Genomic DNA, 19,060 nt, shown 5'->3' with positions numbered 1-19,060 from the left:
GCCTTTGCATAGTTTGATACCAAACAATTCAATAATATTGTTTCTAATTATTTTTTATGTTATTTTAACAACCAGTCTGCACGCCTTTTTCACGGGCAGAGTAGCGGTTGGCAATACGTTGTTTACAGTATTATCAACAGTAATGGAGGCTGTAAAGCTCACATTTTAAACATTAGCTCAACCAATTCTCCTGAAAAAGTGCCTCTATGGCAGCACTCAAAATGTGAATGAGCCCTTCAAGAATATAGTTTGGAATAGGATTCCTAAACATGTGTTTGTTAAGAGAAAAACTTATGAGTTTTTTGTGAGTAAGATTGTGTCACATTTAATGATTGTGATGTAGGGGGATTAGACGTTTTGAAAGAACTAGGAATTAGCGATTGTAGCATAAACACTATTGAAGCACTAAACAAATCCGATGAAATTCGTCTTCGGAAAGCTTATAGAGCAGCATAAGAAGCAACTAAAGAAGCCAGCATTGCCAGAAGAGGAAAGAGACTAGGTGCAGATGAATTAGATGACTCCCATTACTGCCTAGGAGGATTTTAAGGTAAATATTTCTTTAGAATGAGCTACAATTTTTGTTTTATTCTCTTTCTTTAAAGAACACTTTTTTAGGTTCAGGTACAGTTTACTGAGGTTCTAATTGAGATAGTGCTTTGAAAGTTTTACTGAAGATATGTATAATATAATGTATAAAATAAACTAGAATAATGATATTATTCCTGAATTAAAAAATAAAACTAAAATTTGTAAAATATTTCTTTTAAATCTTTATATTTATGCTAGCTATGAAGAAGATCCTAATAATTTTCATGTAAAAATATTTAATAATAAGTTATAAAATATTTGAGTAACATGTGCTATGGTTCCTGATATATATGTTCCAAAAGTTATTGATTTTATCAAGGTATAGATAGAGGCCTTCAACTCCCATTAATAACATTAAAATTATAAATTAATATTAATAAAAATATTAATAAACAAGAATATACAAATAATTTTCAGAAAGACCACCAGGTTGATTATTGATACAGTTTTGTGATGTACGATCAAAAATAGACAGGGGTTGAGATAAATCTTGGCTCTTTATCTGTTCTTGAAATAATTATAAGGCACACACCATAAAAGTAAAATTAACTGTAAGGCACACATTTATGAAATGACATGTAGCTAATAATATCCCGCAGATCAGTTGTGTTTCAATCCCTCTATGGACATGGTGATATATCGTCACAAAGTACAGTACATCATTACAGATTTCATAATTAAATATTATAATATATAACAGTAGTTATATAATTTAATGCATAATTACAAGTAAATAAATGATACAACATTGAAAAATTACTAAAAAAACACATAGCGGATTCCTCCAACAATAAATACATAAGTAAATCATTCATAATTAATACATAAGGAAATCGTTCATTATAAACACATTGTTTTTTCTAACACCATTTTATGGAGGAAATAATTAGTTTCGGGATTTTTAAGACTATAACCAAAAGAATAAATAAAAATATGATTGGAATTTAAATAAAAAACTATAAACAGTTAGTTCTTCTCAGTTCGTAAAACCTGTAAATGCATATAACAACAAAATTCTTATAAATCGAAATATGGTTCAGTAGGTTTTATTATTTAGGATACATTAGGATTGTTTTATTTTCTTAACAAATTTTCATCACATTACGAGGGAGATAGAAATGTCGTGCCTAACAGGACAATAGTGTCTGCAACATCAGAAATCAGAGCATAGTCTAAAGAAAACAGGCACCAGAGACTATCTGCATACTTATCGTTATGGCTGATAGCAAATCTGTAAAGAATCTGTTTCATTCTAACATCTCCTGTTAAGAAAATTTCTCGTGAAGTTTTTGTTACCAAATGTCGTTTCTTATATTTTATCCACTCATATATCAAGACTGGTGTAGTCATAGCTATAGCCCAGCATATGTTTATTAACAGGTTTTGGTTATAGAAATACTCTGTGTTATCTCTATATGTTACGTTAAATGAAGAAATAAAAGTCAATGGCATATCACAAGTGGATACAAGAAGAAATAATAATACTATCTGAAAATAGACTAGGTTGGTGAAGACGAAAAATCTTTTTATCTCAACAGAAATCCTCATCAATTTACGACAGCGACGTAGGTTAGAATACCAGGAGCTGCAGCGGTGGGATGACAGCGTCCTTCCTTGTCCTGTGGACGGGAGCCAGGAGACTGTGGAAGTGTCACCTTCAACAACTGGCAACACTGAAATCAAGTCATTCAGTGAGATCTTGAGAAACAAATTGTCCATCAATATTGAATTGAATTCCAGAATCTGCATGAAATTTGTGTTCACATTAAACAGCAGAGTGGAGTAGAAAAACATTTGGTGTACTAAAGAAACCAAAAGTGAGCCAAAAACTAAAAGGCTATCTGAACCCATCCGTTTCATAAGAAAAAGTGTAAGTTTTATCATATCAAGGCAACCAGCGATGAAATTAAAAATAATAATTATAGCAATCCCAGCTTTCATAACGGTTGTGGATTTTTTCTTAATCTCAAATGAATTAATCAGTCCTTTAAGAAAACGTCCCATGGTAAAAGTCCTGTTCATCATGTGGCGTTTGAGGATCATTAAGAAACCTGTATATGCTAGAGCCACGTACACAAGTGAAGTTTCTAGATTTATATATAGCTCGGACTTGTCTGATGTATTCCAATCTGCACAGATCAAAAGTGAGTACACCATAAATACACTCATATATATTATTCCTACACACGACACAGCACATAAGACGACATGAGACTTTTTAACTTTATTATCTCCATCCTGAGACAGTGGTATTCCTGCCAAACAATACAGGGCTGGTTCTAGTTGGAAGTGATGCACCTGGTTCAACTTTGAATTCAACATGATTAGAAAAGAAAAATATAACCTGTGCACACCAAAAGTAGCATTGCTTCACAGAAATGACCTGCATTGTAAGTCGCCTAGGAGCTTGGATTGGCCAATTCACCATTTGTCAATATACTTTGAATTAATAACAATGTCATCGTTTTGTATAATGAAAGAAGTTGCAATGGTTAAATTTATTTTAAATTTGGTTGAAGATGGCACAATTATTTAGTTAAAGTGTTTTTCATCCTACAAGTAATGTTCATTATGCACTTTTTTAATTGCATGCAAAGATTATCAATTAAAGAATCTAGAATCACCTGCCTAGTAATTAAAATAATAAGAATACTTTATTTTTAAAATGTTATTTACTCCACCATTTGCTTTAATCTTACATACCATGCCTATATTGGGTTAAATGGTAGGGGTGTGCAGACATATTTTGGATTCCCTTAATAACCACTTTTGGATATTAAATGTGCTCGAAGGGAGTAGTGTTGGCTGCTTAAATCATGAGATGAGTTGTAAGGATGGGCCTAAAAATATCCATTACTACTTTTATATTCGGTCCCCAAAGTTCCAGGCTATGGAGATTTATAAGGTATGGAATTTAAAATGAGATGGCTTCCTTTCCTTATTACATACACTCTCCTCCATACTATCCTGACAAACCATTCGGGAATGCTCTGACGTAGGCACTCTTTGAAAACTCTCATATCAACAGATTGACATCAATGTGGTTTTTCATTTCTTTAATGGTTTTATCAATGAGATTTCAATTTGTTTTACCCATTTCATTTAAAACTAATTATGTATATTTACTTAGAAAAAGTTTAATTTACTATATGATTTTATACAACCATAAAGCTAAATATATAAAAAAACAAGAAAACAATTTACCAGTGCAGCTATTCATATAAAGGCAAGGACTGAGATGCTAGCAATTTCAATAGTGTTCCTTATCAGTTCAAGTGGTTTATACACTCAATTTGATGCGTCTAATATCCCGAATAATTTAAAAGATTTAAATTAATATTTATAACACGAGTATAACTAATAAGACAGGATTTCCTGTATGGGTAAGATTGAGAAGGGGGAGGCCACCTCCATTCAATGTCTATGAGGAAGGGTTTTGGCAATTAAACTCAGTCAAAGAGGGCAGGGGATGCCACGCCCTTATGTTTAGGCTGGCAACTGACTTTAAAACTCAGGGAATCACAAAAACTCCAACAGTTATCCGTCGCAGTAGACTAGAACTATTTATCACTCCTGGCTACATTCTTGGTTGTTATTTCATCACTGCTGATAAGCGAAAGTTTTTTCAGCTGGTTCTGCATCAGGATTTTCACCGCTATCCAGCTACCGGAAGGAGGAAGCTTTATCTGTCTGGTAAACATCTCGGATGTTATTTCATAACTGCTGATTTGCAAATCGCCCTTTTACCAAGATCTTTATCAGGATTATCACCTTTCTCCATCTATATCTTTGACGAAAATTTACTACTTCTGGCGACAATCTTTTTTGTTATTTCATCACTGCCGGTAAGCAAGTTATCCTCTCAGCTGGTTTTGCAACAGGATTACCACCGTTCGTCAGCTACCAGTTAGAGGAACATTTATCAATTTCGATAACGATATTAGACACAAGCATCTTGGTATTCTTCTCATAAAGACGTTGATAGTGGTTAGATAGAACAAAATATTGGATATCTGCGACGTTATCATATATTTTGAATGGTTGTGTTTATTAAATTAATAGTTTTTTACACTAATAATGTAAAATATATGTACCCTGATAGGAATAACATAAAACCTAATAATATAAAACCTGTTTTATATTTTGGATTAACAGTTACTACTACTGTCCATTGATTTCGGGGGAAATAGCGTTGATAAGTGTAATGGTGGTATCCTTACATACAAAATATTTTGAAAAAAAAAAAGATAGCGTATGTTTCGTTAATAAAACATGCATTGAGAGGAGAGAATTTGATATGTTTACTCTTTCACACAAAATTCTCTAAGTATACAAAGCTTACCTTTAATTCTAGTTCAGTAAATAACAATTTTATCATACTCAGTAAATTAAACTCAGCGGAATACACGTTTATCCTAGTTTGCAATGAACACACCTTTATAATATTTTCCTATACAAGTGTAAATAGGTACACGGATTATTTTATTACAGGATTATTGAAATTAGTTTACTTACAAATGTGTAAGTAAGTAGTCAACAATTCGTTGAAGATTAATTATTTGTTTAGTACTCCTTTAGAATTTCCCATGTTATTCTGTATTCTGTGCTATAGTTGTAACTTGTATGGTTCTATATTGGTAAATTTCTTTCTTTACTATTACGTAATTATGTACTCATTGCTCAATTAATATTACGAAATAATTTTACTAATAACAATAACAACGTACCTTCGTCAAACAGTTCGAATTGTGGTCCTAACGCTACTATAGTTTCGACTTCTAATATGTAATGCTCTGGTGTCGGTGTTAATAAATATTAAAATCGAGAATTATATCTGGAGTCATTAATATTAAAATGAATATTAGATCACTATATGCTTATTTTGTAATACAGTTGAATAGTAAAATTAATTAATTTTAATATTATTTTTATAAAATATAAATTAATTGCCATCTTTGCTTTTGATGGAAATTAGAAAAGATTTATGTAAGTTTGGATCCGGTGTTGGAATATGTCTGACTGAAGTTTATGGTAAGTAATAGGGGAACGGTTTTGTTAAACTTATATTAGTTTGGGTCTGTAACAAATGTTATTACAGTCCCAACTCACGTTACAAAGTATCGTTCAAGGTGACAGGAAGAGTAATGTAATAAAGTTGACTGTCTCGAGATGTCACGTGACATTATGGTGATGTAGGGGGAGGGGAATACAGTGGGAGGAGGAGGGAAAATGTAAAGAGATAGAGTAGAGTTGGTCGATACATTTAAAACATTAAGATATATAATTGAATTCTCATTTGAGAATATATTAATAAGTGTTTGCAACAGAGTATGCGATATTGTAATAAAAAAACTGAAAATGCAGGACTTTCTACTTAAGTAATTACTCGTAGTAGAATAAAAGTTTGGATGGACAAATACTTCTCTAAATAAATATAATTTGATTAAATGATGAGGTATTTTTAAAAGTAGTGAATGACATCATAAATGTATTCAGTAAAAATTTTAAACAAAAATTTCAATATTAATAAAACAAATTAAGCAGGCAACATGAATAAATTATCAGAATATGTTTCTTTTACGTAATGCTATTGACAGTCTCCTCAGTCACTTATTTTGATTGAATAAAGCGCTTTTAGGAAATGCGGTTTTCAAAAGCCTTTCTGTCTCCGATCACAAACAATATCATAATTACGTTAAATTTTTTAGAGTTGTGTTAATGACAAGGCCACGCTATTTGTCCCGTAACAGACTTCACTGACGTTGCATGCATAATTTCAAGCCTTAATTAAATAACTAAATAGCTTAATTCATTCTGGATATCCTGCGCATAGATAAAACATAAGTCTTACGGTCCCCCATGCATGCAGAAGAGAAAATTAGTCAGTCTACTGAGTCATAGATTTCAATGGCACTTAGTCAGATCACATGGATACACAAAGCTTCATCTAAGTTATTCATGCAGACTTCGACTACGCAGAAATGAAATGTCATTCAAAATATAAAGTTAACAGGTAGAATCTCTTTCTTGAGATATTCTGCAGAAGATAAACGGTGATCTGTAACAATAAGCAAACTTAAATACCATATTATACAACGATGGCAGTGTTAAAGGTTTTGATTCATACTACATAAATGTCTCTAATAATAAAAGAAAAGGTTCCCCATTTAATGTTACCTGCAAGATTTATATTTTCGTAATTCACAGTGATATATATATATACATTTATTTATTTATTTTTTTCAATTACATTGTTTTACACAGTTTGGCCTCGCCAAGTTACATAAAAAACTTGTCGGCGAGGTCCAGCGATATTTCCTTACTTCTACTGTTACACTTCTACTGGAAATAATGTCTTTCATAAGTTGTATCGCTTAAATCTATTTACTAAATTAAAATACTAATGACGATTTATTTGCGGTTTAGGGCAGGCATCATGTTTCTATTTATATTTGGCAATTGTATGAATACGGTTAGAACTTAATATAACAATAACAATAAAATAATATAACGATTACATAACGAAAAACAATATAAATTACAATAACATGGTTAGATATTTGAAAACGATTTTTCTAATAATAATAACAATATATTCTTATAGGAGTTCAGTGGTGTGTAATACGTGCATACCTGTCTAATTTTGTTCCTCTTTATCTGTCTCCAGGTGTGTGCAGTAGTGTCGTCTGGTCGAAAACGTTTCTGCTAATCGTAGTTAGGTTATGTTTTGTTTTTGGGTTATGTTTATGTTATGTTTGCTCACTGAGTAAAGTGGGTTTAGTGGCGTTTTCGTGGTCAGTGAATAAAGTAGTGTGAATAAACAACAGTCTAGTACAGTGAGAGTGAATCTGAGTAATGAAAATAGATTTGAGTGTTGTGCAGTGTAGTGGAATGTCAGTGCAGGCTTAGAATATATATATATTCTTGTTTATTGGAAACGAAAAATCTCCGAAAAAAAACCCTAAAACAATTTGAAACTTGTTACAAAAGTTGATCTTATAGATATTTAAACTTTGTTCACCAGCTTCGTATACCATTTTATTTAACTAAGGAGGTTTTTCAATTCTTCAATCTTTTCAATTAGTTATAAATCCGTTATTTACATCATATAAATTGTATGACCGGTTTTCTATACTATAAAATTGTTAAAAATGCGTTTTCATATCCAGATTTTTATTGAAATTTAGATATGTTTGTGAAATCACACTGCTACCGAAGAGGTTTTAAACCAAGAAAATGTTCTTGACCTAATGTGGATGTAATAAAATTTAATTTAGACTAATTTATTATAAAATTAGAGAGCATTAAAATAATGGTTTGAAAATGGTGGTTTCTCATAATCGTACACACTAAACTTTGAATCGATATAACAACTCAAATCAGAGCGATGAAAATAATAACTTGCCTTCTGCACCACAGTGGGTTGTTCTCTTGAATGTGGTAAAGTGGGTGATATCGGAGGTCTATCAGGAAGACTACAGTGCAAAATTACCTTTCTGAATTTAGTAAATGTTAAATAAAAGGCAAGTCGCTGGATAAAGTGCTGCTATTTGTCACTTTTGGAGAGTTTTCAAATAAGCAACTATAATTTCACAATCCGTCACCACATTAATTTCTCAGATATTACCCATATAATTGATATTGTTGTCTATTACACTTATATTTTGTCAATAACCACCCTAATATTACGGTTGCAGTTCGTTATTGAAGACCAACTTTAGGTAACAATTTAATAATATATTCATCTTACTAAAAAAATGCCAGCTTCATCTACAATCAAAAATACTACTATTAAGAACAGAATCCAGTTCCCCGGCTCCGCCTATAACACCATTCAGTACTTTATGTCAATAGCTCTCAATAAAGTAATATATTTTTGACAACATTATTTCACCACTATAGGCATTAGAAGGACGCGATTTCCCGACTAAGCTCTCCCGCGTACGTCATGGTACAGGGTATAGGGAATACACCGGAGTTCCAGCAACACTACTACACCGGTTACGAAGCGGAACTACCAGTACGGTTCTACATGCAAATTATACTAAAACCTGTCTTGGTCTAAATATACATAGAATTATAACAGATGTTGTACATTTTAAAACTTGATTTCCGGCATGTGGTTTGTCGAGTTTTCTAATGCTGTAAACACTAACAGAATGAATATTCACCTTTTCCTCCTGTACCGATTGTATTAAATAATAATTCTGGGGTAACTGGAATACCGGTGGAAGGAGTAGTCCCAGAAGAATGATAAGGACAGTACAAAAGAGGCTTCTATCAGCGAGGCGCGCATCGCAGATGGGAGTGTTTGATAACGAAATTGAGAGGTGGGGTGAGGTAGACGTGCCGTACCTCCCGTCTTAGTTGTTCTGTAGAAGCAGTAACGAGTAAAGTCTTTGAAAGTGCTTAGAGTTATTCTTGCTAATCGTCATCGAACCTGCGGGTAAGTGAACTTTTTAACTGGAGTCCAGTCAATATTCATTCTTAGTTATTTTGAATAATTTTGGGGAAAGAAATATTGTAAAAATTAAATTTAATGGGAATTTAGGAACTTGTCCTTTTGATCTGTGCAATATAAAAAACTGATGGTGCAGTGAGCACATGTATATAAATGTTTATGTACAAAACACTAAAAGAGTTTTGTGGTTGTTACAGATGCTTTCAGCCATTTAATTCTCTAACACTGAAGAATTCTTTATTTCTCTAACACTGAAAAGAAATAATATTTAAAGTAAAGAAAATTAGTAATAAAATAAAATTGAATTTTGAAGACAAATTAAAGTGAAGAATTGCTAGATCAGAATAGAGTGTGAAAGTTTTGAATTTTGGAAATTGAATAAAAGACAAGCTGTAAGAACTTTGTACATTTTTGAGTGACGAATATATTACAAGTTTGAACTTAAAAGTCATCAAGAAGTTTTTATTTTAATTTTAAATCCAGTAATTATTTTCAAGAAGAAGTTTTATTTTAGTTTGAACTTTATTTATTTCAGAAGATTTTCGTTTCCATTTTTGAACCTTCACAAAAATTTAAATTTCAAAGCTAACCCCTCATGTGCCAGTAAAACGGTACACTCCAAAACATATTTTTACATTCATGAGACAGAAACAGACAAGTAACAAATACTAGTCCTTAATTAGTTTTAAGTTTTACAGTACTCTTTATGTCTATGTGGTAGGAGAGAGTTGAATTAAAATATGAATAGCAAAAAATGTATAAGTTTAAACAACTAAAAGAACTGATAACGCATGCATTTTGGTACATTTTATATTTCCAGGTTTCCTGATAATCGTAACTTAACATCAAGAAGTGAAAAACGAAGAATATCCTGTATTTAATTCTAAATTAAAATTTAAAAAGAAAGTAGTCCAGATATTTATATGAATAATGAAAAGCTATTTCACGTAATTAATTAATCAGTGTAATCTCAGTGCTAATTATCTATAGATCACTTTAACATAGAACATTTATTGGTATAGAAAGATAGGTTTTAGAATCAGTTTTAAATTACAAAATAATAATTTTTTGTTTAAAATATTTTTTTCATTCGCCTGCTTTGCTATAATTGTTTTGTTTATTAATTACTATTGACTAGAATACATTGGCTCAATTAAACAAACGCAAAGTGTATTATGGGATTGTATGGTTTACAGAACTTAGTGTAACGGGTAACTAGGGATATCAGAGATATATGTTTGTAGTCTAAGAACTAGATATTATTTTCACCTAATTATTGCAAAATATACGTATAGAACTGGAATTAGTTACCAAAGATGTTTATGGTATGATGCTATAACTTGTTTTATACAAAAATATTATGGACCATTTTTATAGGTTTTTTTATACGTAGGAAATATATATGTATAAAACACGAGCCTGTAATATTGCTTTATAGAATGGTGAATTATTATTTAAAGAAAATGGTATATAGTACTTATAATGCAGTTAAGAAGCAGGTGATATCATTCGCTAAAAAAGTTTGTACTTATAACACCATAATAAATTTGGAAATATAAGATTGAAACCCAGGGATGATACAAAATTTAGTAGTTTTTTATTGTTATAGTAATGGGAAACCTTAAAAAGCATATATATATATATATATATATATGCAATATATAATATAGGTATATATATTTATTATACATATATATATATATATATTTATTATATATATATATATATATATATATATATATATATATATATATCCGTCACAAGTGGCATATTGAAACGTTCGGTGGGTGTGTTTATTACAAACGGAGCTAATGTTTTCCCTAAGTAATGACAAACTTACGTGTACAAACAACTGATGTTTAACAGTAATATTGTAAATATGAATGCATTTAGGACGCAACACCATTAAAACTATACCCGGTAGAATAACCAATAACATCTCGCTGTTATAGATAACTACGAGTATATCGAACTTGCTCATATAGTCTACCAAAACACTGAATCATCTGTGATGTTTCAATAATGAGAGGATAACAGGGCCACTAGACTTTTTTAGTTATTACCCAATACACCAAGTTTGTGCAGATTAATCAATCTCTACTCAAGGGTTTGTGATGTTCAGTAATCAGCTGATGCCTGGGCCGCTAAACTCGCCTAGTTATTAACCATTACCCCATGCTTGTGTTGATTAAGTACACTTGATTACTTTTAACACTGACAAACTGAAGCATCTGTGATGTTCATGATTAGCTGATGCCGAGGTTGCTAAATTCGATTAGTTAAAATCCAATAAACCTAAATTTTTGTAGATTAAGTGATGTTGGTTGCTTTCACCACTGACATACTGAAACATCTGTACTGTGTATTAATTATCTAAAGCCAGGTTTGCTAAGTCCAATTTGTTAGGGTGTATACTAACTAATCGGATATTGGAATATCCCTACTATAAGTTACCTTTGAAGCGTTCACCACCGAGATACTGAAAAATGTCATGTTCAGTGTTTCTCTCATGCCAATATTACTAAAAGCACTTAGTTAATAGTAATATCCGTACATTTGTCTAGATTAGTGGTCTTGGTCACGTTCACCAATGATATAGTAAGGGATCTGTAATGTTCAGTAACTAGCTGATGCCAGGGTTGATAAATCACTGATTTATCAATATCCCATGTTTGTGTAGACACGTTGTCTTGGTAGCTTTCACCACCGAGATACTGAAGCATGTGTGACTTTGAGTAATCAGTTGATGCAAGGGTCGTTAAAACAGCTTCTTTATTACCGAATGTCACCCAAACGTGAGGATTAATTGACTTTGTGTTCGCCAATGAAATGTAACTGGTTTTATAGCTTTTAATAATTACTAATGATAATTTACGTAAGATCTTTTAAGTAAGTAATATCTCTTCACACTGTAAGTGAAGTTTGTGGCAAGTAAGACAGAATGATACCGATAACATTTTTTTTTTAGGTTTTGGTCTAGTAACAAATATTATTGCAGTTCCATCTTACGTTTCAAAGTGCTATTCAAGGTTACGGGAAAAGTAATTTAATAAACTTGACTGTCTAGAGATGTCACTTGACATAAGGGTTGGTGTGGAGGGGAAAGCAAAAGAGTGGGAGAAAATGGGGTGTAATTTAAAGCGATAAAAAGCGCGTTGATATTTAATTAGTATGTTTGAGTAGTCAATTGAGGAAATACCTAGAAAATTTTATAAAAGAGTATATCTTATTAAAACCAAATAAAAGTCTGTAAGCATCAACAAAATCACTACTTATATACAATATAAGTACTCCCTATAATATAATCCCTAACTAGATTGTTATATCGCTCAACAGGTATTATGGTGAAAAAGCGCTGATCAATGGAAAAATATACAACATAATATTGTTGATTGCATTAACTGAGACGTAGTTACAATTACATTAAGATGTAATAATTTTGAACATTGCTACACTATTAGGTATACATAATCCATAGTAACTTTAAATTCTACAGGTTGATATTAGGTTTAGTTGGAACAAATTTATTTCATTTAATGATAAACATAACACTCAAATTATAAATCCAAAAGTTATTTGTTTGATTCAAATTTTAATAGACCTTTAAAGCTTCTGATTATTCAAGTTCCACTGTAATTTTTTATAAAGTTACAAATCCAATGAGTGTTTTTTAGACAATTGCATGTGTAAAATGTGTGCTATTACCGATTCCTAAAAAGAATACAAGCCTTTTAATTAATTCCAATCATGCAAATTAAACCAATGTAGCTGTAAATTGCACCATACCAGTTCGGATTTTCTCGTTTAACTTTGTTCGGTTTGATTCCCGCATTTAAATATTTAATTTAGTTATCAATTCAAAGTTAACTGATTGATTGCGGTTTTTTAGTCTACCCGACTTCATAAAAGTGGGCTTTGATTGGATAAGCTTTAGCGAAGTCTGTCACTCACGTGACTTTAAAATTTTAATTTCTATGGACTGTCATCTGTCTGTCTGTCAGTCCAAACGATATATCAAACATAAACTGACCTATAGACTTCGTTTGAAACTTCGGTTCTATAACGGAGAATGCCACCCCATGGGGTTTAGCTGATCGTTAGAAAATAATTTTAAGTCCGTCTAATAAGTAACCACAATTGCGATGAAAAAATAGTATAATAAATAAATGTGTTAACAAACTGAATCATCGTATCATATAAGATCTATAAATGTAAAACTTTTACTCATACAGTAAAACATAAAATTATATAGTTGAAAGTCAATGTAAGCATTATTTAATACGATTTTATTTTAGCGCACTCTTGCGTTGTAGTAAGCTTCCTACTTTACTATAAGTTTTTATTTAAATTTAAACAATGATTTGAAATCTAACTATAAGAAAAAATATGAATGTTTATTGTGTCAATATATATCGAGAAAGGTCGTTTCTTTGACTTTTCCATAAATATTCTTTTCAACAAAGACAATAGTGAATTCTATGATGGTGCATTCCCCTCCATGGAATTGAACTAAGCGTTATTGAAGGCTATCACTACTGAAGGTGATACAATTTCTTTTTGTCTGCCGGGTGCATCGTAACTCAGATCAAAGAATTTAAGATCAAAATAATTCTCTCATATAACATTTTAATCTGTGGTATAGTGTCACATGCAGTCTAATAAAATTCTGTTTGAAATCTCAACGAAGCCTGCTACGCGATACGTGGTTTGGCAAACCCTACCTGGTATTGTAATAATGATGTACATAAACCCATTATCAGATTCACAATACGGTCTTACAACACACAAAAGGAGAATATTAAATGGAAATATCACCTTAGTTGGTACATATGAGTTACAATTTTTATAATACAAGTATCACATTCTTTATAATGATTAAAATATTTTAGAATGCTCAGACAGTCTTCATAAAATTTTATGTAATATCCTTTCGTTGTTTCAATCTTATATCCTAATAATGGTTCTCTTAAATAACTGAAACGCTCTGTCATACTGTCTTAGAACACACACAATGGGAGCAGTTTTAACTAAGATATCAACTTAGCCAGTTCACTGACATCAATGTTACTTTGAAGTTGAAAATAATTATAAAGGCTTTTCTTTAATGATTCTAATTTAAAGGCAGCACTCAGGTGGCCTTTGTAGTACTTTTTGTAAGACCATTTGTTGTGATATAACGTAAAATTGGTATAACGGTTCACGTAATCTCCTGATCTGGTAATTTTACAGTATGTAAGCACATGCAAAGGGAGCAAATTAAACGAATATATCGAATTAGTCTGTCAAACAAGCACAAAGGGATCGGGAAACTTCATACTAACATTATCAGCTTATACTATTTTAACATACTATTACCTTTTTGGAATGTATAATCGAGTTTATTTAAGACTTACCTAATATAACATCTTTAAAAAAATTATTTTTCGTGAAAGTTCTATTTCTCCCTAATTTTGCTTAAGAATTGGCATCAACCGGACCATAAATGTATACTCGTAAAAATATAGCAATATTATTAGAAATTAATACCAGATCCTTAAAATGTTACAAAAAATTTGGTGAAACCATCTCGTACGCTAAATGAAATAAGGAAAAAGCTCTAAAAAATTAATCCTAAGAAAATTTAAAATTGGATTACAAAGCACTAAGGAAAAATGTCTGTTTAACCGTGTATTTATTACTTAATATGGATATTGCTGGAACAAGTCTCGTGCAATAAACAGTTCAAAGATAACCGCACGACCAATGAACACCATCTTCTATTAACCGCACAATGTTACCGCATTGCGGTCTGCGGTACAGACTGACAAGGGAGTGCTCTGGTCGAAAGGTTCTGAACTTACTCGCAAACAGACATTTTTTCAGCCTTGCTTGTTTTACAGTGCGTCAGCTGTTTCTAAAGTATAACAATGAACTTTGTTAACGCATTCGTTGTTATCATGTTTACTTCACATGTCAACTAAATTAATCTTAATAACTTAGTTTCGTTTTTGGTATTAATTATTGTGATTCATTACTTAAGTTTTAACTTCACAGCCAAACTGATAATGAGAGAAAAACGATGAGATATTTGGACTTCTTAGTTGACCTTTGCTTAAGGTCAACATTACATTAAGCCTCTGGTTTTTATTCATTATTAAAAGTACTTTCAATGTATCCTTACCTGCTAAACTAATCATAGATATTTTTTGGTTTATTTATTATTAAATCTATTAAAATTACCACACCCCGAATATTAAAGTTTACTAAATATTATTGGATATTATAAAAATACAGTTTGATACATGATAACATATTATCTTTTAAAATGACTGCTCAGTTTAATAATTCATATTTGTGACATAGTAATGTCGGCTTTCATTCATAATAAATCGCCTTAACGGTGCCATACAGAAAGACTTATGGTACTTTTGTATCGACCGCTTTGGGATCTTTGATTGATTTAAAATGTACAAAAATTGGCCACTTGTATGCACAATATTTTTATAAGATACGAAGCAAATAAAACATTACTTTTTGATAGTTGACCATCCTAACCTCAACTGACATGTTATTTATATACATTCATGACTGATGATTTAATTTAATGTGTCAAAAATTTAATTTTCACTATGAACAATATATTACTTTTTCACATGTATTACTAATAATTTCAAGAAAATACTCTTGACTCTTTTTCTAAACAATGTTTTCTAGTAGCCTATTCGGCAACATAGGCTTGGGTGATGACACGTTGTAGGTCTATTTTTATAGTAGAAGGTCTGTATAAGAATTTTAGAAGACCATCGGAAGAAGGTCTATTATAGAAGGTCTCTACGGAAGATCTAAATTAGAGCACTTGACGGATAGAAAAATCAAATGCTCCTTTGCGAATTCCACCTTTGTAAAAAAATTAATCTGATTTTTGTTTGGGCAATAGAAATTTCTGAGTGTTATATTAGGATTCTTTAAAAAGGTATGTCATATATCTTTGGTACTGTGCAAGCAAAATGGCGTAACATAGCTAGTAAAATATAAATATCTTTCCGCCATTCCCTTTACGTTTGGTAGTAGCGTTTCACAGTGGAACTTGAATAGATAGAAGTTCTAAAGTTCCATTAAAATTTGAATTTAATAAGCAATGTTTTGACTTATAATTTGAGCTTTGCACATATCATTATATTAAATAAATTTGTTCCAGTAAAACATAACATTAATCTATAACATCTAAAATTAAATCTGGATTATGTCTACCTAATAGTGTAACAATGTATAAACCTACTACATATAACTTAAATTGTGACTATTTACGTCTTAGTTAATGCAATCAACAATATTATTTTGTATATTTTTCCAATGATCTGAGCTTTTTCGCTACAATACCTGTATAGCTATATAATAATTTAATTAGGTGCGTATAGGTGGCGATAGGGCGGAGATTGAGGGATACAGGCCGGGGCTGGGGAAGTGGCGAAAAGAGCGGGCGCTTGATAACCGGTTCTCGCCACTGTGCTTTCGGTTATATACTGTCACCATCGTCATATTTAAATCAGTTTTGATGGTTGCACCACAAAAGTTGTCTAGACTGCTTTTAGGATGCGTGGTATTTATTCAAGTTGCAGTAGTCTCTGTTGTCCGTGTTTAATATTATAGAAAATAACTCACGGTTTCCCAGATTTTGTTTTTTTTTTGGATTGTAAACATATTTTTGAATAAAGAAATACATAGTAACAGATAAATAAATAAATAGTAATCAGTAAATGAATTAAAGTATTATTTGAAACGGTAACAACAATAAAAGCGGCAACAACAATAAAGACAGCAATAACATTAAAAACTAAGCAACAAATAACAAAAGATAAAATAGGGAAACAACGTAATAAAAATGTCTCAACAATAGTGTTTACATTTATCACAAATTATTTTCTCTCATGCAGTATTGAACTTGCGACCTCGTAGTTGACAGGTTCTACTCTTTAGCTACAGAGCTTTATCAGTGAGCTGAGGACAGTTGGCTGATAACGCTCTCTTTAGTTACGTCACAAAGGGTTGCGTCTATCAGTCTAACCTTGTTCGATTAGTGGTTAGCTTTGGTCAGTTACTTACTGAAAATAGGCATTTTCCAATTTACTTGATATTGAATGTGTTTTATTAATAACAGGAGTCTTCTTTTAATAATAATAATCGACGATGATGTTAAAACTATTATAAGTTATATTAAACTGCGGAGCGAGTAGATGACGTGTTTGCAGGATAGGAAAAGGCCTACCAACCTGGTATGGTATAATAATGTAATATAATATAAGAATAATGAATTTTAACACAGCCAGAAATTGACTATCAATGGTCAAGATCTTAACTATTGTGATTGAAACTTGGACTGCTGATGAACAAAATATTAAGTTAGACTGATCGGCATTATGGAACTTTCAATAGAGTTCTTACTGCAGTCTAAAGCCTTAAAAGGTTTGCACTGTTCTTGCCTTTCGATGTTAAGGTAATGCTGGTAAATACACTTCCTTTATTTTCATTTTGACTGTTGTGATGTGGCAATAATGACATGAAAGTTGAGCTACCGAACATACTTCAGAGCGTACTGTCTTCGTTTTATTGTTAATCTATGATGGGATGGTTATGTGACTCCAGATTTTTAAGCAATTATCTATTCTTAAACTTACAGAAATATGTAACAATCATATTCTTTCTCTTTTTCATGCAACTGTTAAAACTGGATCTCCTAGTTAACTGTCCGAGCGATTCGTCTTTATATCTTCCGTAAATGCGTACAATACATGGCTTTGTAGCCTCATCCATACGAGTAAATCAGACCGTGTTCAATAAATCTTACACACCTTCTGCCTGTGGACTGAGGACATCATCCAAATCACCGAATATCCCACTTGATCTGGGACAAGATTTAAAAGATATGTTTGTTTGTATTTGGTGGGTGTGAACGGTGATATTATGACATTGTCGTGAATATGAACGTAAGCGTGAATGAGGAAGATGAGCCAAAGAAAAATTTTGATCAACAATGTATTTGGTTTTATTACTTGTTGGAGTAGTTTCAGTTATAGTTTGTACAAATACTGTAAGTATTGGTTAAGATTATTTAAGTTTCGTGTATATATTTTTATTATATTTGTGTAACTGTTGATATTATTTTGAGGTTTAGTGATAGTGAGGCTAACAGAAAAATGAACAATGCATAGTTTAATGCAACGTAATGGTACAATTATTACAAGTACACTTTTCTGATAAATCATAATTATTAATTGTTAATGATAACTACAGTGAATGCAAGAGTAATACTGAGTGGACAAAAACATAAGTAATTGTATAATTTATGTATTTTTAATCAGTTTTAAATCTTTGCATTTTGTAAACTATAGTTTGTAAAAGTATATCTCTTAGTTCCATAACAATGTAACTGTGAGTGCAATTATAACTATAACACTAACATTGAGTATACTTTCTTAACATTTTTGAAAACGATGCCAAGATACTTTTTAAACTTTGAAAAGGAACGGTTACGCTTCAATTTCAATACACATTTTTCTACAAACTTTAAGAACACCGACTATGCCTTAAAACGTTATCGGTACAAGTAGTTTGCTTTTATCTAAGTTTCCAAATTTATTTCCAGAAGTACTGTCTTTGTATTGAATACTTTCTGTTTGTCAAAACGTATTCAAATTAAATTATCTTCCTGGCATTCGTACAAACGTTAAGATTCTTAAATGCTGTCATGACATGTGATCGTGTTTTTTTTTCCTTAGTTTCTTACGTAGGTGTTTCAAATTACAAAACAAGTTATTCAGTTATAAAAATAAACCTAAAGGCTGTGCTATTACTTAAAGAAGGATTTATGAATTTATGTAGTAGTAAAATACATAATGCAGTAAAATATAAACAACTTATCTATGAATTATAGAAATATAATATTTTCTTATTAATCCAAAATTAATAATTGTAAATTTGCTACAAATATCAAAATGTTTGCATCCATTTACATTTTAGAATTTTTATTCT

This window comes from Homalodisca vitripennis, chromosome 2, assembly GCF_021130785.1.
Source record: "Homalodisca vitripennis isolate AUS2020 chromosome 2, UT_GWSS_2.1, whole genome shotgun sequence".
Classification (NCBI taxonomy): Eukaryota; Metazoa; Arthropoda; class Insecta; order Hemiptera; family Cicadellidae; genus Homalodisca; species Homalodisca vitripennis.
Note: the sequence above shows the minus strand (reverse complement) of the source record.